At 39.9% G+C, this 24,835-nt stretch overlaps 1 long non-coding RNA gene across 1 annotated transcript in view; it reads left to right on the plus strand.

Annotated features, from left to right (window-relative positions):
• Positions 1-13,133, plus strand: part of LOC140709765 (uncharacterized) — a 32,429-nt gene extending 19,296 nt beyond the window's left edge. Inside the window, exons 2-3 of the long non-coding RNA XR_012090487.1 lie at positions 9,870-9,987; positions 11,787-13,133. This is a non-coding gene — a long non-coding RNA (uncharacterized lncRNA). The remainder of the gene's footprint in view (positions 1-9,869; positions 9,988-11,786) is intronic.
• The last annotated feature ends 11,702 nt before the right edge of the window (positions 13,134-24,835 follow it).

Here is a 24,835-nt window from a genome sequence, read left to right on the forward strand (position 1 = left end):
ATTGTGCCACTGCACTCCAGCCTAGACCACAGAGCAAGACTCTGTCTCATAAAAACTAAGAAAAATAAAAAACAAATGAAATACAAGAGGTTTTCACACAGCATTCAGCTTGCTTGCCCTTCTGCCTCCCACCATGTGAAGGTTCTTCCACTCTGGAAGATGCAACAGTATGGTACCATCCTGGAAATAGAGAGCAGCCCTCACCACACAACCAAACCTGCTGGCTCCTTGATCTTAGACTTATCCTTTAGCACTGTGAGAAACACATTTCTGTTTATTATAAGTTACCCAGCCTGTGGTATTTTGTTATAGCAGCACTTACATAGACCATAGACCAGCTTCCCTCCACCTGGGTACATGCACCTCCATGCTAACATTTCTGAAGGAGTCATTATAAAATCTTTATAATATTGATACTCATGTTCCACCAAATGAAAGTCTATGACTTCTAGAATCTTAGTTGCATCTTGGTGACAAGATTTTAATTCACTTTAAAAATGTTAACAACCATTTATATTATTAATAAAATCTCTTTCTTAAAAGTTTCCAAATGTCTACCCCTTTTCATATAAAAAAATAGGCCTTTTTTTTCAGGAGAGAGGGAAAACTTACTTTGTTATAATACATGGCATGAGTCATGGAAAGAGCTTGAATAATTTGTAGACACGTTGCTATTGAGTCATCCGTGAATGATACAAGACCACTTGAATACTGATGAAGTTAAATCCTTTATAATCATAAGAAATAAAAATACTACTACTTTTTTTATTTTATAAAACTCAATTTCACTTTTACCCTAGAAGAGACACTGAGGCTAGATAGTAACAATTATCATTCATAGTTGAGGAAGCTTATTCCCTAAGAAGCCAAATGGGAACTTCAGTAGAGAGAAAGAATTGGAGGTATAACTTGGAGTTGACCACAAATATTACCTCTCCTTATCCAATAGATTTCTTTTGCTACCACAATAGGTAGAATATTATATTAAAAACCAAATTGTCCCAATTGTGACAAACATCCTCCAATATCTTGTGATTCTAAAGGTTTTAAGCTATATGACTGACAGGGTTTGATGGGTACATTGGAATGCCTGTGATTTATTATATAATTTAAGTGCCCATCTGTGCAGCTGGGCAAAGACATAGCTGATGAAAATATCAGCTGTCCAGCTGTTTTCTCTGCTCCATAAAGGTCATGAGGATTGCTTCTCTGGCTGCCATCACCACTCTAACAACCCCACCTTCTGTCGCAAGGATGCTTCATTTCCATACTCTCCTGAAAAAGCAACGACAACAACACTGGTCCTTAACTCTGAAGAAGATCCCAGCTGTTTTCTAGGCTAGTTGCAATTTCATGATCCTTGACATTAGTTAAAGAAGTCATCCTCTCAACCTTTGTGTCACTTTGTGCCTCATCTTCCAGCTAGGTAGCCTGGGACATGGAGGGGCTGTGGTCTGGCCTAGTCTCCTGCTTTTAATTTCTTTATTATTATTATTATTATTATTATTATTATTATACTTTAAGTTCTAGGGTACATATGCACAACGTGCAGGTTTGTTACATATGTATACATGTGCCATGTTGGTGTGCTGCACCCATTAACTCATCATTTACATTAAGTATATCTCCTAATGCTATCCCTCCCCCCTCCCCCATCCCCACAATAGGCCCCAATGTGTGATGTTCCCCTTCCTGTGTCCAAGTGATCTCGTTGTTCAATTCCCACCTATGAGTGAGAACATCCTGCATTTAATTTCTATTTCCTGACATTTGCCCTTCCAACCTTTACAAGAATAAATAAATTATGCAACACCAAAAACAAGAGACACAACGTTACCTTCCCACCTTTCAGGAGCTGCTTAGCTACTTATCTATTCTCCATGGCTCTGGGGTTATTGACAAGTGTAATGACTATAAGAACTGTAGCAGCAAACTTAACGATAATTTCCAGTGGGTCTTGTTTTGTTTTAATATTATTCACTTGAACCATATGGGCCTTAGCAACCCTACTTATTATCCTTTTCACTGAAATAGCTACTCACTAAGTATTGGGGTTATGGTAGATACTCCGTATACAAGTATGAACAAGAGGGAACGCTGGACAAGATAGTGAGTTTTTGACTGGTAAGTAGGATCAGAAGAAAGGATTGCAAATACATAAGCTATTTATTTAATATGCCATAGGCACAATGGGGATTCAAACTTCATACTATATTTATTGCCTACAACAGTAATTTAGACACACATCAGGAAATCAAGGAGCTGTGAGCAGGCTGACATTAAACATTAATTTCATAGTTATTGATCCTTTTATATGTCTTTCAAAGCCATAAGTAGCAATTTTGACCCAAGTACAAACAGCAAAATAGTACCCTCAAATCAGTAGCATAGGGAAGAAAGGAGAGAGAGAGGAGGCATCCTGTAGGTATTAAGAGGCTTCCTGACTCTGACTTCTGGCCTCCAACTCCATCATCTCAACTGGCTGCCAATGGCACTGGCCCAAGGCCCAAGACTGATTTGCCACCCTGATTTGTCAGGGGAGGCCAAGTAGCAAGTGGCTTAAAACCATGTGCAACTTTTAAAATTCATTATTCCAAAAATATTGGCCAGGTGTGGTGGCTTACACCTGTAATCCCAGCACTTTGGGAGGCCCAAGTGGGCAGATCACTTGAGTTCAGGAGTTCAAGACCAGCCTGGCCAACATGGCGAAGCTCCATCTCTACTAAAAATACAAAAACTTAGCTGGGCATGGTGGCTTTTGCCTGTAATCCCAGCTACTTGGGAGGCTGAAGTCAGAGAATCAGTTGAACCTGGGATACTGAGGTTGCAGTGAGCCGAGATCACTCCACTATACTCCAGCCTGGGTGACAGAGTGAGATTTTGTCTCAAAAAAAAAAAAATACACACACACACACACACACATATATATACACACATATATATACATATATATACACACACATATATATAGGAGCCCTGTAATATCAGTGCATCAGGAAAAGACCTGGTTATCTCATTCTAGTTTTGAAATCTGACTTTTTACCCAATAGCTGTTAATACCTTGAGAACAACCCCTAAATGTTATCCATATTGTAAGTAATAAAAAAAAGGACAAGTCCTATATACTATGCAAATAGCACTTCATTAACATTGAAACTCATTGCTAGTAGTCATATGGATTTTCAATGATAAAGGTTCTTCTGTGTAATATATTCAGGAAAAATATATACACCAATGAGGAGATTTTAGGTAAAGTCAGGCAACAGAAGACAGCTAGATTTTATTTGCAGCATTCTAGTCTCAGTTTCTCTGAACCTCTTATTTTGTGGGGAATAAACAGTTCTGGAGGCTTCTCTTCAAATTTCTCACTCATCACAATAATAATAAAAATATTTGAATAGTGTTTTAAATTTTGTGTTTTAAATAGTGTTTTAAATTTTCATATTCATTTGCTCATTCCACCTTCACTGATTACACAGCTAACATTCCCTTTTACAGGTGATGGGACAAAGGCTCAGAAAAGTCGTGATATACCCAAAGTCGCCCTCCAAATCCCACCCTTTTTCAACTATATCCTAAAGCCATTTATGTTCCTCCATTTTAGCTTCAGCCATATCTACTGCTTGAACTCTCATATGGGTAATTATGAGTCAAAAACTGTTATAAGTAGTATCAATAAAATTAATTAAAATTAAGTTCATAATTACTTATCCTTTCTTGCCTCCTGAGTCATATGTATGAAATTATCATTCAAAGCAAAATTACTGGCATGATAATAAACACATGGGTAGCCCTAACTGGGTATTTCTTTGTTTTCAGTGTGCTACAATTTATATTCTCACCTGACATATAAGGTATGAACATAGGCTGAATTGTGTTCCTCCACCCAAGTTAACATGTTGCAGTTCTAACCCCCAGTACTTCAGTATGTGTCTGAAGTTTTCACTACCATGGTGGGATTTATGCTGAGCATTAAGGGTGGGTAAGGTTTTGACATAAGTAGCTAAGTAGTAGGAAAAGAAAGATACAATGAAAGTGAAAATTCATAGAGGACAACAAACAGGGCAGTTTGGCTGAAGCAGAAAAAGTGATAAAACCAAGTCAGTTTGGTTTCTGGGAGGAGAGAACTGAAGAGTGATGGGTAATCTCATTGTGAGAGGAGGGTGTGAGGATGAGCTGGACGTATTCACTAGCTTCCATTCAGAAGTCAGCCTATTGCCCCATCTATAAGAACAACTCCATTCTGTGCCTGCCTTAGGCATTTATTGAATCCTTTTTCAGAAATACCCAGGGAAACAAATGCTTCTTCCTGTGGCAAGGTGGCTCTCAGAATCACATGGGGACATTTATTCACTGTCCCCATCCCAGACATAGTGAAACAGAATCTCTAGGGTCATGCTCTCAACTTTGGCTGTACATTATAAATCACCTGGGGAGCTTTAAAAAATTCTGTTGCCCAGGTTACAGTCAAAACTAATTAAATCAGACTTACTTATGAGGGGAGCTAGGCATCAGTATTTTTCTAAAGCATCTCTCGCCTCTTCCCCACCATCCAGCCACCACAGGTGATTCTAAAATGTAGCCAAGTTTTAGATCCACTGCTATGCAGTAGGGCCTGGCTATCTGTGCTTTTAGTAAGCCTTCCGAATGATTCCTTCTAGCCAACCCATGAAAAACATTTGATCCTCAGCACCGAGGCATCTATCTTCTATTCCTTGGTTAGCTTTCTCTAATCCTCTAAAAAAAAAGAAACATGTTTCCTCTTGTTCCCCACTCTTTCCTATCAAGAAAACTTCATATTTATTTAGCTAAACTTACTTCCCTATTTGGCAAGATAAAAAATAGTGTTATGCACAGAATATACAACACAGCGTCAGGGTCCTAAAATCAACTTGACATCAAGGCCCTTTACAAGCTATACTGTGTACAGATGAGTTCAAGAAGAAGAGTGTTGAGAAAAATAAAACACTTATGGACCAGATTGTGGAAGGACCAGTTTTTCAGCTACAGACTCAATGGCCTTGAAAAAATAATACAGTAGGAGATTGGCAAGATCAGCATTAATTTTAAGGAAACTATAAAGAAAGCAATAAACCAAAAAAAATGTGAAAGACAGTATAAAGGAGGAACAATTGAACTTGAGTGACAGTTAAGTATGTGAGAAAGTTGGGAATTAAAGATGTGATTCTGAAGTTGTAAGCCTGGGTGATAGAAATGACAGAAAAATGGGAAAATGAAGAGAAGGGGCTGGATTTTCTAGGGGAAAAGTGGCTACTATTACATTTGGGATTAAGTCTTTTTAAAAAAAGAAAAACAGGGGGGAAGTGGGGAGGGGAGGAGGACTGAATTAGGTTTTACTTGTCTGAGATAACATGGCATTTAGAAAGCAAGGCCAGTCTAGGGACAGAGATTTCGAATCTTCTGCCAAGGAGTCTCAGTTACAGCCAAAAGAGAATATTGGGAAAGATGAGTAGAGAATCAAAGACAGAAATTTGAGAAATTCCAGTAGAAAAGTAAGTAGGACCAATGAAGCCAAAAAAGAAGCACCTATTAGATCAGCAGGAGGAAAACCTGGATAAAGTCACAGAAGAAGCGAAAGGGGAAAGGGGAAGTGATCCATAGCGTAAAATGGCTAAGGAGAAGGAAGCCTAAGATAACAGATATGATAACTGCTCATTTCGTAGCAGTGCCTAAGAGCTATCATTGGCTTTCCACTGCCTGCAGGTTAATATTAGCCTGATAAGAAAAGGCCTTTATAGTTGGCTCTAGTATATCTTTGTGATGCTTTATCTCCCAGCTGACACTGAACTACATACTAAATATGTATTGTTAACATGTTCTCCTAGGCTTTTTTATACATGCTACTTTCTTTACCTGATGACATTTGACTCATTCCTCAGGCTTCAGCTCATTATGCCAGCTCCTCCATGAATCCTGGCATACTTCTAGCCTCTAGCCAATTACTGTCTAGTCAGGGCTTTGTCAATGCTAACACTTCAGTTTGCACATACCTTAATGGTAGCACTTACCACATGGCATCATCATTTTTTTCCCCATCTGCTTCAGTTACCTATTGCTATGTAAAATCATTCCAAAACATAATGACTTAACTAATAACTAAGTTATTAGTATCTCAAAATTCCGTGGGTTGACTGAGATCTGCTATGTGGTTCTTCTGCTCCACATGACATCAGCGGGAGCTACAGACAACTTGAGGGCTCAACAAAGATGGAGCATGTAAGACAGTTCACTCATATGTCTAGAACTTTGGCTGAGATAGCTGGAGGATTGGGCTCAAGCTGGGATGTTGGTGTTGGGAAAGCTAGGCTTCTTTGTCTTCATGATGTCTCTCCATGTGGTTTTTTCATGTGGTCCATCCACTAAAGCAGCTCAACTTCTTATACAGCTGCTCAGGGTTCCAAAACAAGAGCGTTCCAAAAGGAAGGAATCAGAAGGTGTCAGTCCTCTTAAAGGGGGCCCTGAACTGGAACTGTGTCACCTCCACTGCTATTAACACAAGTCAGGGGCCAGGAACTGCTCAAAGGCATGAAAGGACACAGTTTCATAGGAAACACTTTGGAGCTGTCCCCCTCATTAATCTGCTACTTGCTTGAAGAGCAAAGATTATATCTTTTTCATCTTTGTGGCTCAAGTACCTAGTGGGGAACTTAACACATAGTGAATACCCATTAAATGATGGTTGAGTTGGATCTTGAGAATTGAGGAACAGGCCAAGTTAAGAAAATTAAGGGCCAATGCCAAGTTGAGGATGGAAGTGGAAGTATCTCAAAGTTCAACTTCTGGTGTTATATCAAAAGGAGGCCACACCTGCTGTCATCAATTTTGTATCTGAATTTAAAATGTTAATCTATTGAGTGGAAACATTTAAAATATGTCATAATATGTATAATCCTGTTTAGCATATTAAAAATACAGAAATGCTAAACAGGATCACACATATGGAAGTGGCCTGAGACACTCCTGACAAGTTGAGAGTCCCCAGGAATAACCATTGTTAAGTGTACATGTGAGATAGTAACTTTTAAATTGTGTTGCTAAGAGAAGCCTTGAGCGTTCAGTGGAACTCCCTCAGGGACCACTTTAGAGGGAATGGGAACGAAGGGTCTGAGCTGAGCCTATGGGCCTGTGGACCCACAACCCATCCCTATCCAAACAAGGAAGCTTTTATTGATTTCATTTTTTTTTTTGACACAAATAAGGTTTTATTTGGAAAACAAAGGCAGGTTTTGGGTTTTTCCCCCTACTAAATACATTGTGAAACTTACATGCTAGGAAAAAAAGAGGAGATGAATAACAAGATTAACCATGAAGTCTTAACTGGAATTGGACAGCCTAAATTGGCAGCAGGCCAGAACAACATGGTCCTATTGGCAAGGCAAACATCAGAAGGGATTAAAATGACCAGGCTGTCTGGGGAGACAGTATGGAGGAGGGAGAGTGACACACTTTGAGTGTAGAGCCCAGATCTTAGTCCAGCTTCATCACGAACTGGCTCTATAGCCTTGGATAGGACACTTAACCTGAGTGGATCTCAGTTTCCCTATATGCAAAATAAGGTCATTGGTCTAAATGACTTTCAAAGCCTAGGGTTCCTACTCTAAGACTCTGTGATTCCAGGAGGTTCATAAAGCAGTGCAGGTGATTGACAATAATTTCTAGGCTTCACATTTATTCATTATTATCAGAGAAACCTCATTTTTGCATGGTATGATGACCAGAAAAGAAAGATGAAAAGTTTAGGAGTTTGAAACAAATTGACAAGAAAAAATCCAACAACCCCATCAAAAAGTGGCGAAGGACATGAACAGACACTTCTCAAAAGAAGACATTTATGCAGCCAACAGACACATGAAAAAATGCTCATCATCACTGGCCATCAGAGAAATGCAAACCAAAACCACAATGAGATACCATCTCACACCAGTTAGAATGGCGATCATTAAAAAGTCAGGAAACAATAGTTGCTGGAGAGGATGTGGAGAAACAGGAATGCTTTTACACTGTTGCTGGGACTATAAACTAGTTCAACCATTGTGGAAGACAGTGTAGCAATTCCTTAAGGATCTAGAACCAGAAATAACATTTGACCCAGCAATCCCATTACTGGGTATATACCCAAAGGATTATAAATCATGCTACTATAAAGGCACATGCACATATATGTTTATCATGGTACTATTCACAACAGCAAAGACTTGGAACCAACCCCAATGCCAATCAATGATAGACTGGATTAAGAAAATGTGGCACATATACACCAAGGAATACTAAGCAGCCATAAAAAAGGATGAGTTCATGTCCTTTATAGAGACATGGATGAAGCTGGAAACCATCATTCTGAGCAAACTATTGCAAGGATAGAAAACCAAACACTGCATGTTCTCACTCATAGGTGGGAATTGAACAATGAGAACACATGGACACAGGGTGGGGATCATCACACACTGGAGCCTGCTGGGGGATCGGGGGACAGGGGAGGGATAGCATTAGGACATATTCCTAATGTAAATGATGAGTTAACAGGTGCAGCACACCAACATGGCACAGGTATACATATGTAACAAACCTGCACGTTGTGCACATGTACCCTAGAACTTAAAGTAAAATTAAAAAAAAAGAAGAAAAGTTTAGGAGTTTGATATTGCAGTATAGAGTTCTTAGCTCAGATAATATCTGATACTGACTGTGCATTAAATACTGCTATTGTACTAAGCACTCTACCCATAATATAGCATTTAATTCTCACAACATCTCAATCTGGTAGTTACTGTTATCCCAATTTTAAAGATGAATAAATTGAAATTTAAGAGATTGTCATTTGCCTAGGTGTCATACACCTAATAAGGGATGCAGCAGGGGTTTAAATCCAGGCATTCAAATGCATATCTTTACTTTTTCCCCTATTCATATAAAGTCTGCCCATATTATAAAGTCCTGAAGAACTAGGCTTCTTAAGCTTAACTCACTTTATATAACCATAGCACATGGCATCAGGCATGCTGGCACCCAGTGGTAATCTTTTTATAATGATGATGCCAGTAGTGTTGACAATATTAATGCTTGTTAAACAGAATTTATCTTTGAAATGCAAGTTAACAAACGGAATCTAGAATTTTAATATCAGTTCTATTCCACTGTTTGTATGTAACTCTACAGGAAACTCTACCGCTAAAAAGAAACTATGGAAGAATGGATGCATTTTCAGAGAAGTTCAAAAATTTCAAATTCTACTCTACGAATTAGGTAGATGTGTAGGTGGCAGAAGCATCCAAAATATTTCACATTTTGGCAGCTTGTAAAATGGATAAGTTTATAAAACCTTGTATTTGTAAAACATTACCAGACCACAGAGAAACTTCATAAATACTATTTCAGTTAATTTTCACACAACTCCATGAACATTATCATCCCATTTTAGAGATCTAAAAACTGAGGTTTATATAAGTTAAATATTTTTACCCAGGGTGATATAGCTAGTAAGGGGAAGCATATTTTTTATCTTCAGACTCCAAGTCCAGTGTCTTTCCATTATACTACAAGATACTTTACTAAAATGCACATTATGTATCAGTAAAATATCACAGCTATTACCTGCTAGAAATGAATTGATTAGTTTTGCCCCCTAGAGGAGGAAATTATATATTTTCCAAAGATTTGGCTGCTACAGGTAACAACTTGGAGTTACAGTATTAATAATACCGTGTTAATATTGTATATTGATATAATATTAATATTGTGATATAGATGGATTAAAATATGTGGCTAACACTCTAAAAGAGGCAAATAGAAATAAAACCAAACATAACTTGTTTTTTTTTTTTGAGACAGAGTCTCGTTCTGTCCCGTAGGCTGGAGTGCAATGCCGCGATCTTGGCTCACTGCAACCTCCGCCTCCCTGGTTCAAGTGATTCTCCTGCCTCAGTCTCCTGAGTAGCTGGGATAACAGACATGCGTCAGCATGACCAGGTAATTTTTGTATTTTTAGTAGAGACAGGGTTTCACCATGTTGGCAAGGCTGGTCTCAAACTCCTGACCTCAAGTGATCCGCCTGCCTCGGCCTCCCAGAGTGTTAGGATTACAGGCATGAGCTATCGCGCCTGACCCAAACATAAGTTTTTTTCTGTTGTTGTTGTTGTTTTTTTTTTTAATTAGGACTGTGAGCACAGTTAAATGCACTATTCAGTATATATAGGACTAGGTAATGTATCATTATTTTAATGTTTTTAGGATTTTAAACCTAACTATTATAAATCAGTCCAAAAGCATTAATAGTTTACGGTTGGACTTTAAGCTACTAGTGGTTTTGATATTTAAAGAGCTTAATTTTCTTGATCACAAGGAGAAAGCTCATATGCAGTATGTTCTTTAAATCCATACAGATTCGGGGCTTCCTCTGGCTCTATCGCTAACTACCTGTGGGACCTTGAAGAAATGCATTAACCTCTGAATCTATGTTTCCTCAAATTTATATGGGACAATCATTCCTATGTCATTGGATTGGTTTGAAAATTAAATATGAAAGTGTCAACAAAGCATATGGTGAAGGATCTGGCACTCAAAAAATAGTTCTCTTCCTTAAGGGACTTGTGAGTATTTGGTATATTGGGCTACAATGTGCCTGCTATAAAACCAAAACCAAAAACCCCTTCATCTCTACTTGTCTCTACTATTAATGTCAGATAGTAGACATTAATATCTGACATTAAAGAGTGAGCTGTTTAGCACCCCCTCTGGTACCTTGTTCACAGCCAGGAACTTGGTAGGTGCCCAATAAATGTTAGTTGAATTAAACTGAAATCAAATTACCACATCCCCTCAGGGTCTCAAGTGTTTAATTAGAAGCCCACCATAGTCAGTATCTCGTTGGCCAGTATTTGGCCAATATATAAAAGGATGTTGTCCTTGTAACATTCCTCCTTGGTCTCTGGGCCCTGCTTTTTTGTCATGGTTCATTCCAGCTGAACTAAAATTTCCCCAAACATGACTGAAGCGATGGGCCGAATCTAACAAGATTAAGTTTAATAGGGATAAATGTAAAGACTTATACTTCAGTCCAAAAAGAATCCTGTACAAGTGCTAGATGGGGAATATGGGGATTAGCAGCAACATGTGTGAAAAGGACTTAGGGGTTTTAGTTGATATTAAGCTCAATTAGTCAACAGTGTGCTTTTCCTCACAAGAAGGTTGATGTGAACTGAGCCTGCATTAACTCCTGCACCAGCCTGGCGATTACCTGACTGCACTAGTTTTCAAACTTAGCTATATCAGAATCACCTGGCAGGCTTGTTAAAACACAGACCATGGCCCCACCCCCCAGAGTTTCTGATTCAGTAGGTCTGGGGTGGGGCCTGAGAATGGGCATTTCTAGTAAGTTCCCAAATTGATGCTAATGTTGCTGGTTCTGGGATCATACTTTGGGAATCACTGTCCTCCTTTATTTTGCCTGATCAGGTAACACAGAGAAAATTAGTAACAAAAATAGTGAAGAGACTGAAAACACAAGACGGGCGAGGAAGGAAGGAAAGAAATGAAGAGTTGTTATGTCCGATAGTGATATTAGTACAATTAATAATAATAGCTAACATTTGTTGAGAGTTTATTATGGACTGGAAGTTCTACCAAACATATCATATGCAATTAACAATGGTAATAATAAATACCAACCAGATAGCACTTACTGTGTGCCAAGTTTTGTTCTATATGCTTTACATATTTAACCCTTACAACAGTCCTAAGAGGTACATATTACTATGCTCATTTTTCAGATAAGGACACTGCAGCCCAGAGAAGAAACCTGCAAAGGCCGCATTCACACATTCACAAGAGATATGGCTGTGATTTGGATCCAGATATGATGGGCTGACAACAAAACTCCTGTGATATCATGAAGCCTTCGGGAGGCAGAATTGAAGTGAAGATGAAGTTTAGCTTAGAGAAGAAAAGAATAAATACATACAAAACGTTTGACGGTGAATAAACAGAAAATGATGTATCCATACAACAGAATTCGACTCAACAATAAAAATGAACCAAACTATGGAAAACAAAACCCAACAACAGGAAAGAATCTCAGAATAATTATGGTGAGTGAAAGAGGCCAGAACAAAACAAAACAAAAAAAGACTAGAAGATGTTAACTACCCAATAGTGATGAAAACCAAGCAGATCGGTGATTGCCGAGGGAGTAGGGGCAAGGGCACCCTGCAAAGAGGTAGGAAGGAAGAGATGATGAACAAGCAGAAGGAAACTTTTGAGGGTGACGAATATATTCATTACCTTGATGATGGAGATGCTTTCAAGGGTATCAAAATGCATCACATCATATGCTTTAAACATGCACAGTTTATCGTATGTTTAATTATAGTCCAATGAAGCCATAAGAAACATATTTGAATTTAGATCTATTTAGTAAGATCCACAAATCCTATGAAGTAGACCAGTATTATTATTCTACTAATAACAGATTGAAAATTGTGTTCGGTGTATCTATAAAACAGGTAATTTTGACATATAGCCCCTTCAGCACATCTAATGTATACTCAGTATGTCGTACCAATTTCCAAGTAGAAATTATCCATTAAATAATAACTTAGGTTCTATTAAAACCTAATTCAATGGAAAAATTCTATTACTAAATTCTAGCTTATTAAAAACCAATTTGGCCATAAGAGGTCACGAATTCTAAAAACTAATAATACTTAAATATATTACTTAAAATTACTTAAGTATTAAATAATACTTAAATATATTTACAATAGTAATAGTAGTAGTAGAAGTAATGCCATTTCCTTATTAAATTTCCCATTTTCAAAATTCCTTAAAACCTCTGAAATTCTTCTTCTGAAATAAATAAGAGGATAGATAGGATTATTCTCATTTACTAGACATTAATTTTTAAATTGCCCGAAAAATGCCTTTTCTATAACTTTTTTTTCATAACTGCTTTGATAACAAGAATCACAATCTGTTTGGAAGTTTGCTTTGCTCAGGGTCATAAGTTGGTTTACAATTCAATCAAATGCCCTGGTTTGTCATGGGAGCTCACCAATAAGCAAAACAGCCAAAGTTTTTAAAGACTAATTAGAAAAAATACAATAAAATCAATTCACACAGCACGTGTTTTTTTTTTTAGACTTGGAAGAAATACACTGTCTATGAGCAAAGAATTCCAATCATATTTGGAGGCACTCCTATAGAACCGTTCCTGGGATTTTTCAGGATTACTAACACATGCTGTTCTCAAATTATTTGTGATTTAGTAGACGCATAAAACTCACCTGATTAAGCAATCAACACTGAATCTACGGAGGAAGTGGGTCTCCGGCCCTCTGCATCTTTATTCTAATTTCAAGAGAGAACTGAAATGTTTCCATCCCCTGACTCCATTCTTAGGGAGAACAAAGTCATACAAGTCAAAGATAAACTCAAGGATACTGCTGGGCCTCCAAGATAAGGAGGAATAGAGTGTGGGGAAGCAGGAGTAAACACCAAGTTCTCTGGTTCAGGAAGATCCATTCTCATCCCTCGATTGCCTGGAGGGGTGGTTTGGGAAGGAGGAGAAAAGGCCTCGAGGAGATGACTTCCACCTGCCTGGAAGGCGGCCCAGAGGAAAAGGAGTACACAGATTCTGTTTCAGCAAGGGACAGAGATCGGGGAGGAATTTGTGAGAAAGGTCATAGTGAAATAATCATGCAAGTGCCTTTGCCATTTCTCCCTCATTCCAAACTATGTGGGGGTAGATGACTGCATAAAAGCTCAGGATCCCAAGACTGGGGTCTTGGCTTTTAGCAACTGACAATCAAGTGGGAAGGAATGCAAGCATATACTTCTAGCATGAATTATTGAAGTTCTTTTTTTTTTTTTTTTTTTTTTTTTGAGTCATGGTCTTGCTGTGTCACCCAGGCTGGAGTGCAATGGCACAATCTCGGCTCATTGCAGCCTCAACCTCCTGGGCTCAAGCGATCCTCCCACCTCAGCCTCCCAAGTAGCTGGGACCACAGATGAAAACCACAAAGCCCAGGCAATTTTTTTATATTTTTGGTAGAGACGGGGTTTCCCTATGTTACCCAGGCTGGTCTTGAACTCCTGGGTTCAAGTGATTCGCCCGCCTTGGCCTCCCAGAGTACTGAGATTATGGGCATGAACCACCACACCTGGCCCTAATTATTGAAGTTCTATTAAGAGCCAGCCCTACCCAAAAAATCTATGATGTCTTCCACTGTGGGATAGATAAAGGTTCTAGTATATTAAGAAATCACAGAATAATAAGAAAAAAAATAACAGAATCATGTTTACATAGCACCTCTATAGACTCAGTCATAATCTAGATTTCTCATGTGTGTCTAGGGATACATCATTTAATCAAGAAACACTAAGAACAAAATCTTGTGGAGAAGGATCTCAGCAACTGAAGGATAACCAGGACTGGTTTTACAAGTGTAGGACTTGTACAGTAACAACAATAACACAGTCCCCAAGCGCCCCCCACCCCTCCACATCCCTACTTGGTTTAATAATGCTCTACTCTGCTAAAAAATTCTTAATACATTTTGAACAAGGAGTTCTGCATTTTCATTTTGTATCAGGCAATAAGTTTGTAGCCAGTCCTGAGGTTAACAATGTAAGATCTGGATTATAGACCTCTCCTTGTTGGGAAATCTCTTCTGTCTGGGAACCTTATTGCTAGTTGCAATATTTGTCAGATGTTTTTCAAAAGGGAACATAATTAAAATAAACTGCTACTCCCTAACCATGTGTTTTATTGTTCTTTAATCATAATTTTAGGCCAGTGTGGTAGCTCATATCTGTAATCCCAGCACTTTGGGAGGCTGAGGTGGGAGGATCACTTGAGGTCAGGAGTTGGAGACCAGCCTGGCTAACATGGTGAAACCCCATCTCTACTAAAAATACAAAAATTAGCCAGGCATTGTGGTGCGCACCTGTAATTCCCGCTACTTGGGAGGCTGAGGCAGAAGAATTGCTTAATCCCAGAAGGCGGAGGTTGCAGTGAGCTGAAATCGCACTACTGTACTCCAGCCTGGGCAAAAGAGTGGGACTCTCTCTCAAATAATAATAATAATAATATTTAAATTTTGCAGAGGTCAAATATATTTAATCTAACATTTATTCTACATTTAAAAAGTGTGAGCCATTAAAAGTGGCTCACACTTGTAACGCTAGCACTTCGGGAGTCCAAGGCAGGAGATTTGAGTGAATTCAGAAGTTCGAGACCAGCCTGGGCAACAGAGTGAGAACTTATCTCTATTAAATTGAAAAAAAAAAACTCACCCAGGCATGGTTGTGTGTGTCTGTTGTCCCAGCTACTTTGGAAGGTGAGGTAGGAGGATCGCATGAACCCAGGAAATTGAAGCTGCAGTGAGCCAAGATCATGCCACTGCATGCCAGCCTGGGCAATATAGCAAGACACTGTTTCGACAAAATAAGATAAAAGTAAAAACTATTTTTGGAATTGAGCATATACTGTATGCAAGACATCAGGTAAAGGGCTAATATTATAAAGAAACATAAATGCCAGAGATGTAATCCTAAGTATAGCTTCCTGCAGAATTTTTTTCTTTATGTACCTTTGTGTTGTATTTGTATTCCTTTTAGCAGAGTAACTGTATCTGAACAACTACATCCACAAGTCCTCTGGCCATATCTATATGCACAATCTATTCAAAAGTGTTTGGTCAACTTTTATCTCCATTGTAAAATTATGCAGATATTTGGATCATCCCGAGAAGTAAAGGTCTCTACTTGTGAGTACAGACTGGATCCCCTACTTTGTCCCTTCTTGGCTGCCAATGCCACTGGCAGAGGAACCTCTAACACTATTTTCTAAGGGACAAGGCCCAAGTGAAATTCTGATCTACCAGGACTTGCTAATTATTAAAGTAAAACTGAAATACCACACACAGAAAGAGTTACTTTATAAGAATGATAAGAGTAGGTCCAGGCCATACAACACTGATTTCCACACACACACCTCTATTGTTTTGTGTTATTTTGTTTCCTTTAACTAAGCTAACTTTTAAAGGGCTATGTCTACAGCAGCCTAGGGAACACACACAGCTGTGTCTGTTAACAATGAATTAGATTTTCTGGTTGCAGAAAAGTTACAAGATCTGGGCCTCTTTGGGGTGAAAAGAGAGAGCTAAACGTGAATAATGCTGCAGTAGAGATGATGGCCAAAAAGGATGAAGACTACACAATTAGGATATTCAGAGATGGTTAATGTGAATCACACACTCTCTCGACAAGATCTTGATTTCAAAAATTGTCCAATTAATTTCATAAGTACAGTAAAACCTTATTAATTTGGATGCTCTCAACTTAAAATCTGTATAAGTAATATAATAGAACTCTGCTGGTTTAGCTTTCTATAGTGGGCACAAAAATGACAGGTATAGGCCAGATGTGCTGGCTCACACCTGTAATCCCAGCACTTTGGGAGGCTGAGGCCGGCGGATCACTTGAGGTAAGGAGTTTGAGATAAGCCTGGTCAGTATGGTGAAACCCTGTCTCTACTACAAATAGAAAAATTTAGCCTAGCATGGTGGTGCGTGCCTGTACTCCCAGCTACTCAAGAGGCTGAGGCAGGAAAATCACTTGAACCCAGGAGGTAGAGATTGCAGTGAGCCAAGATCGCACCACTGCACTCCAGCCCAGGTGACAAAATAAACCACCTCTTTAAAAAGAAACAATTTTAAAACACCTTCATGTGCTTTATAATTCTTGGCTTCATTAAATAATAATTTGGGCTGGGCATAGTGGCTCACACCTGCAACACCAGCACTTTGGGAGGCCAAGGCAGAAGGACTGCATGAAGAGCTCAGGAGTTTGAGACCAGTGGGGGCAACAGAACGAGAACTCATCTCCATAAAAATTAACAAATAAATAAATAAATAAATAAAAATTAGCCAGGCTTGGTGGTATGTGCCTATTGTCCCAGTTACTTGGGAGGTTCAGGTAGGAAGATCGTTTGAACTCAGAAGATTGAGGGCCGGGCGCGGTGGCTCAAGCCTGTAATCCCAGCACTTTGGGAGGCCGAGGCGGGTGGATCACGAGGTCAGGAGATCAAGACCATCCTGGCTAACATGGTGAAACCCCGTCTCTACTAAAAATACAAAAAACTAGCCGGGCGTGGTGGCGGGCGCCTGTAGTCCCAGCTACTCGGAGGCTGAGGCAGGAGAATGGCGTAAACCCGGGAGGCGGAGCTTGCAGTGAGCTGAGATCGCGCCACTGCACTCCAGCCTGGGTGACACAGCGAGACTCCGTCTCAAAAAAAAAAAAAAAAAAAAAAGAAGATTGAGGCTGCAGTGAGCTGAGATCATGCCACTGCATGCCAGCCTGGGCAACAGAGCAAGACACTGTCTCAATAAAATAAAATTTTAAAAATTAAACATATTTTTGGAATTGAGTACATACTGGGTGCAACACATTAGGCGAGGGGCTAGTATTATAAGGAAACATAGATGAAAGGTCTGTCTTTAGTGAGCTTAGAGGCCAGTGGGTGAAACAGGTCAGGTACATGGAAATGTGACTCTCAATACCAGGTAACTCAAAAATTATGGAATGAGGCTGGACGTGGTGGCTCATGCCTGTAATCCCAACACTTTGGGAGGCTGAAGCAGGAGGTCTGCTGGAGGCCACGAGTTGGACACCAGCCTGGGCAACCTAGTGAGACTTCATCGCTACTAAAATTAAAAAATTAGCTAGGCCTGGTGGTGCACACCTGTAGTCCCAGGTACTAGGGAGGCTGAGGCAGGAGGATCGCTTGAGACCAAGAGTTCAAGGTTGCAAGAGCTATGACTGCGTCACTGCACTCCAGCTTGGACAACAGAGCAAGATCTTATTTCAACAACAACAACAACAACAAAAAGTATGGAATATGAAGGCTACAGATAATTTGTTCTGTGTATTCGAGCAGAGATTCTAAAGTATGATGTGGTCATTGCTCTATATAGAATTACTGTAAATAATTTTTTTAAACTTTTTCTTTTAAGTGCCATAATGCAGATTTTCTTCTTCATTGAAGCACTTACACTTAACTTTTAGTTGTTGAACATCTACTTCAAGTAAGAGATTGTGCTAGGTATTGAAAGGAACTTGCTGAGAAAGATGCTGTTTCTGATCTCAAAGACTTTTCTCAAACGAGTATTGCCCATGCTAAATGAAGTTAGGAAGGGGAAAGTCTAAGTAGCCTGCTATGAGAGCACAGGCACAGTGTATTACATTAGCTTCCACCAGAAGCCAACCATGAGACAAGAATGCATGCACAAGTGGTTTATTTGGGAGGTGATCATAGAAAGCACCAAAAGGGGAGTGAGGAAGTTAGACTAGCCCATAGCAAAAGGTACATTACGGAACAGATTCCTGCTGTGAGCAACTGGGGCTCAATGCTGCTGGGGAGCTCTGGGGACAGAACAGAAGATGCCTTCGTTAGCCTGAGGGGCAAAGACACTCAGGTATTTATCTTCCAGTTTGCTTCCTTCATTGGTTAAAGGCTACTCCTGAGGAACGAAAATTTCTGGCACTTGTGAGCTGCCCTGGTACCAGGTGCAAGAGGAATGTCCTCAGGCAACTGCTCACGGCTGGAAACCCAACTATGTTCCTGGAGATGATGTGCCTAGGGGGAAAGGGCAGGGTGCTCATCATATCTCCCATACAAGGGGGAAATATGATTCCAGATTTGATGATGAAGGAAGGCTGCTGGCAGAGGTGGTATTTTTAGTAGGGCCACACAAACATGAAGGTAGTGATGGAGGAATGACAAACTTGGCTGTAGTAACTACAAGACCAAAAGCAAAGAGATGGAGGAGGGTGCACAGTCATCACTAAAAGCAAATATCACTGCATAAACAGAGTTTAGGGTTCACAAATGAGGAGGAATAGAGGGAAATATGGCCAAAAGACAAACAGTAATCAGAATGAGGTCTCTTTACATGTCCTGTCTAGCAACTTTAAACTCTAGCCCATAGGGCCTCTATCCTGTAGTCAAGGAGGCTAAATATGTTTGATTACTGGAGTGACATGATTACATTTTTATTTTAGCAAAATTACTCTAGAAATTTTGGCATAATGTTTCAGATGGCCTGGAGGAGGGGACAGGAGACTATCATTAGAGCCAAGGTGAGTTGTAATCAGTGATGGTACAAGGTCATTAATGGTGAGAACAGAGAAAGGAAATAGGTGGAAGACACTCTGAGAGATGCTCCCAGGGTTGCACACCAGAAACGAAGATGGAGAAGAAGAGGAGGGTCTCAGAAATGAAGCCCAGTGACTCACTGGATTGATGTTGTCATAAACTGAGGTAATATATTATTGCAGGAAGAAGATAATTTGTGGTTGGGGTTTGGATCTGTTGAATGCAAGGCAGACTATTAATCTGGAGAAGTCTGGCAGGTAAGGTGTATCCAGAGAGCCACAGCCAGAGGTATACATTTGGGATGCATCCAAACAAACTGACCAAGGAAGAGGATAAAATGAGACAGCTTCAGTTTGGTATTCCCCCATTATTAATTCCAAATTAATAATGTTTTTCTGTAAATATAATTTGGAACAATCATTTCAGGATACTCACTAATTGGGATATAGAATTTCCCTTTCCAATTTTTGTTTTAAATATGGGAGTAGCAGGGATGGCAAGATGGCCAAATAGGAACAGTTCTGGTCTGCAACTCCCAGCGAGATCAACACAGAAGTCAGGTGATTTCTGCATTTCCAACTGAGGAACCTGGCTCATTTCACTTGGACTGGTAAGACAGTGAGTGCAGCCCACAGAGGGTGAGCAGAAGCAGGGTGGGGCATTGCCTCACCCAGGAAGCACAAGGGGTCAAGGAACTCCCTCCCCTAGCCAAGGGAAGATGTGAGGGACTGCACCATGAGGAATGGTGCATTCCAGCCCAGATACTATGCTTTTCCCATGGTCTTTGCAACACGCAGACCAGGAGATTCCCTCAGGAGCCTACACCACCAATGCCTTGGGTCTCAAGCACAAAACTGGGCAGCTGTTAGGGAAGACACCAAGCTAGCTGCAGGAGTTTTTTTTGTCATACCCCTGTGGCACCTGGAACACCAGTGAGACAGAACTGTTCACTCCCCTGGAAAAGGGGCTGAAGCCAGGGAGCCAAGTGGTCTAGCTCAGTGGATCCCACCCTCACAGAGCCCAGCAAGCTAAGATCCACTGACTTGAAATTCTCGCTGTCAGCACAGCAGTCTGAAGTTGACCTGGGACACTCCAGCTTGGTGGGGGGCAGAGCGTCCACCATTACTGAGGCTTGAGTAGGCGGTTTTCCCCTCACAGTGTAAACAAAGCCACTAGGAAGCTCGAACTGGGTGGAGCCCACTGCAGCTGGGCAAAGCCACTGTAGCCAGACTGCCTCTCTAGATTCCTCCTCTCTGGACAAGGCATCTCTGAAAGAAAGGCAGAAGCCCCACTCAGGAGCTTATAGATAAAACTCCCATCTCCCTGGGATAGAGCACCTGGGGGAAGGTGCAGTTGTGGGTGCAGCTTCAGCAGACTTAAACTTTCCTGCCTGCCAGCTCTGAAGAAGACAGTGGATCTCCCAGCACAGCATTCAAGCTCTGCTAAGGGACAGACTGCCTCCTCAAGTGGGTTCCTGACTCCCATGTCTCCCGACTGGGAGACACTTCTCAGCAAGAGTCAACAGACACCTCCTACAGGAGAGCTCTGGCTGGCATCTGGCAGGTGCCCCTCTGGGATGAAGCTTCCAGAGGAAGGAACAGGCAGCAATCTTCGCTGTTCTGCAGCCTCTGCTGGTGATACCCAGGCAAACGGTCTGGAGTGGACCTCCAGCAAACTCCAGTAGACCTGCAGCAGAGGGTCCTGACTGTTACAAAGAAAACTAACAAACTGAAAGGAATAGCATCAACATCACCAAAAAGAATTTTCACACAGAAACCCCATTTGAAGGTCACAAACATCAAAGATCAAACGTAGATAAATCCAACAAGATGAGGAAAAACCAGCACAAAAAAGCTGAACATTCCAAAAACCAGAAAGCCTCTTCTCCTCCAAAGGATCACAACTCCTCATCAGCAAGGGAACAAAACTGGACAGAGAATGAGTTTTACAAATTGACAGAAGTAGACTTCAGAACATGGGTAAGAACAAACTCCTCTGAGCTAAAGGAGCATATTCTAATGCAATGCAAGGAAGCTAAGAACCTTGAAAAAAGATTAGAGGAATTGCTAACTAGAATAACCAGTTTAGAGAAGAACATAAATGACCTGATGGAGCTGAAAAACACAGCACAAGAACTTCATGAAGCATACACAAGTATCAATAGCTGAATCTATCAAGCAGAAGAAAGGATATCAGAGACTGAAGATCAACTTAATGAAATAAAGCGTGAAGAGAAGATTAGAGAAGAAAAATGAAAAGGAATGAACAAAGCCTCCCAGAAATATGGTACTATGTGAAAAGACCAAACCTACATTTGATTGGTGTACCTGAAAGTGATGAGGGGAATGGAACCAAGTTGGAAAACACTCTTCAGGATATTATCCAGGAGCACTTCCCCAACCTAGCAAGACAGGCCAACATTCAAATTCAGGAAATACAGAGAACATCACAAAGATACTCCTCGAGAAGAGCAACCCCAAGACACATAATTGTCAGATTCACTGAGGTTGAAATGAAGGAAAAAATGTTAAGGGTAGCCAGAGAGAAAGGTCAGGTTACCCACAAATGGAAGCCCATCAGACTAACAGCAGATCTCTCTGCAGAAACCCTACAAGCCAGAAGAGAGTGGGGGCCAATATTCAACAGTCTTAAAGGAAAGAATTTCAACCCAGAATTTCATATCCAGTCAAACTAAGCTTCATAAGCAAAAGAGAAATAAAATCCTTTACAGAGAAGCAAATGCTGAGAGATTTTATCACCACTAGGCCTACCTTATAAGAGCTCCTGAGGGAAGCACTAAACATGGAAAGGAACAACCGGTACCAGTCACTGCAAAAACATACCAATTTGTAAAGACCATCGACACTATGAAGAAACTGCATCAACTAATAGGCAAAATAACCAGCTAGCATCATAATGACAGGATCAATTTCACACATAACAATATTAACCTTAAATGTAAATGGGCTAAATGCCCCAATTAAAAGATGCAGACTGGCAAATTGGATAGAGTCAAGACCCATCGGTTTGCTATATTCAGGAGACCCATCTCACGTGCAAAGACACACATAAGCTCAAAATAAAGGGACGGAGAAAGATCTACTAAGCAAATGGAAAGCAAAAAAAAAAAAAAAAGCAGGGGTTGCGATCCTAGTCTCTGAAAAATACACTTTGAACCAACAAAAATCAAAAACGACAAAGCAGGGCATTACATAATAGTAAAGGAATCAATGCAACAAGAAGAGCTAACTGCCCTAAATATATATGCACCCAATACAGGAGCACTCAGATTCATAAAGCAAGTTCTTAGAGACCTACAAAGAGACTTAGACTCTAACACAATAGTACTGGGAGACTTTAACACCCCACTGTCAATATTAGACGAATCAATGAGACATAAGATTAACAAGAATATCCAGGACCTGAACTCAGCTCTGGACCAAGCAAACCTAATAGACATCTACACTACTCTCCAACCCAAATCAACAGAATATATATTCTTCTCAGCACCACATCACACGTATTCTAAACTTGACCACATAATTGGAAGTAAAACACTCCTCAGCAAATGGAAAAGAACAGAAATCATAACAAACAGTCTCTCAGATCACAGTGCAATCAAATTAGAACTCAGGATTAAGAAACTCACTCAAAACTGCACAACTATATGGAAACTGAACAACCTGCTACTGAATGACTACTAGGTAAATAACAAAATTAGGACAGAAATGAATAAGTTCTTCGAAGCCAATGAGAACAAAGATACAACATGCCAGAATCTCTGGGACATAGCTAAAGCAGTGTTTAGAGGGAAATTTATAGCACTAAATGCCCACAAGAGAAAGCAGGAAAGATCTAAATTCAACACCCTAACATCACAATTAAAAGAACTAGAGAGGCAAAAGCAAACAAATTCAAAAGCTAGCAGAAGACAAGAAATAACTAAGATCAGAGCAGAACTGAAGGGGATAGAGACACGAAAAACCTTTCAAAAAAAAAAAAAAAATCAATGAATACAGGGGCTGGTTTTTTTTAAAAAAAAGATTAACAAAATAGATAGACCACTAGCCAGATTAATGAAGAAAAGAGAGAAGAATCAAATAGAAACAATAAAAAATGATAATGGGGATATCACCACAGAAATGCAAACTACCATCAGAGAATATTATAAACACCTCTATGCAAATAAACTAGACAATCTAGAAGAAATGAATAAATTCCCGGACACATATGCCCTCCCAAGACTAAACCAGGAATCCCTGAATAGACCAATAATATGTTCTGAAATTGAGGCAGTAATTAAATAGCCTACTGGCCAATAAAAGCCCAGGACCAGACAGATTCACAGTCAAATTCTACCAGAGGTAGAAAATGGAGCTGGTATCATTCCTTCTGAAACTATTCCAAACAGAAAAACAGGGACTCCTCCCTAACTCATTTTATGAGGCTAGCATCATCCTAATACCAAAACCTGGCAGAGACACAACATAAAAAGAAAATTTCAGGCCAATATCCCTGATGAACATCGGTACACAAATCCTCAATAAAATACTGGCAAACCGAATCCAGCAGCACATCAAAAAACTTATCCACCATGATCAAGTGGGCTTCATCCCTGAGATGCAAGGCTGGTTCAACATACACAAATCAGTAAATGTAATCCATCACATAAACAGAACCAATGACAAAAACCACATAATTATCTCAACAGATGTAGAAAAGTCCTTCGATAAAATCCAACACTCCTTCATGCTAAAAACTCTCAATAAATTAGGTATTGATAGAATGTATTTCAAAATAATAACAGCTATTTATGACAAACCCACAGCCAATATCATACTGAATGGACAAAAGCTGGAAGCATTCCCTTTGAAAACTGGCACAAGATAAGGATGCTCTCTCTCAACACTCCTATTCAACATAGTATTGGAAGTTCTGGCCAGGGCAATCAGGTAACAGAAAGAAATAAAAGGTATTCAAATAGGAAGAGAGAAAGTCAAATTGTCTCTGTTTGCAGATGACATGATTGTATATTTAGAAAACCCCATTGTCTCAGCTCAAAATCTCCTTAAGCTGATAAGCAACTCCAGCAAAGTCTCAGGATACAAAATCAATGTGCAAAAATCACAACCATTCCTATACACCAATAATAAACAGAGAGTCAAATCATGAGTGGACTCCCATTCACAATTGCTACAAAGAGAATAAAATACCTAGGAATACAACTTACAAGGGATGTGAAGGACCTCTTCAAGGAGAATTACAAAGCACTGCTCAAGGAAATAAGAGAGGGCACAAACAAATGAAAAAACATTCCATGCTCATGGACAGGAAAAAAATCAATATCGTGAAAATGGCCATACTGCCCAAGGTAATTTACAGATTCAACGATATCCCATCAAGCTACCAATGACTTTCTTCACAGAATTGGAAAAAACCACTTTAAACTTCACGTGGACCCCAAAAAAGAGACCACATAACCAAGACAATCCTAAGCAAAAAGAACAAAGCTAGAGGCATCACGCTACCTGACTTCAAACTACACTACAAGACTACAGTAACCAAAACAGCACGGTACTGATACCAAAACAGATATATAGACCAATGGAACAGAACAGAGGCCTCAGAAATAACACCACACATCTACAACCATCTGATCTTTGA

This window comes from Chlorocebus sabaeus, chromosome 22 (genome assembly GCF_047675955.1).
Source record: "Chlorocebus sabaeus isolate Y175 chromosome 22, mChlSab1.0.hap1, whole genome shotgun sequence".
NCBI classification, from domain to species: Eukaryota; Metazoa; Chordata; class Mammalia; order Primates; family Cercopithecidae; genus Chlorocebus; species Chlorocebus sabaeus.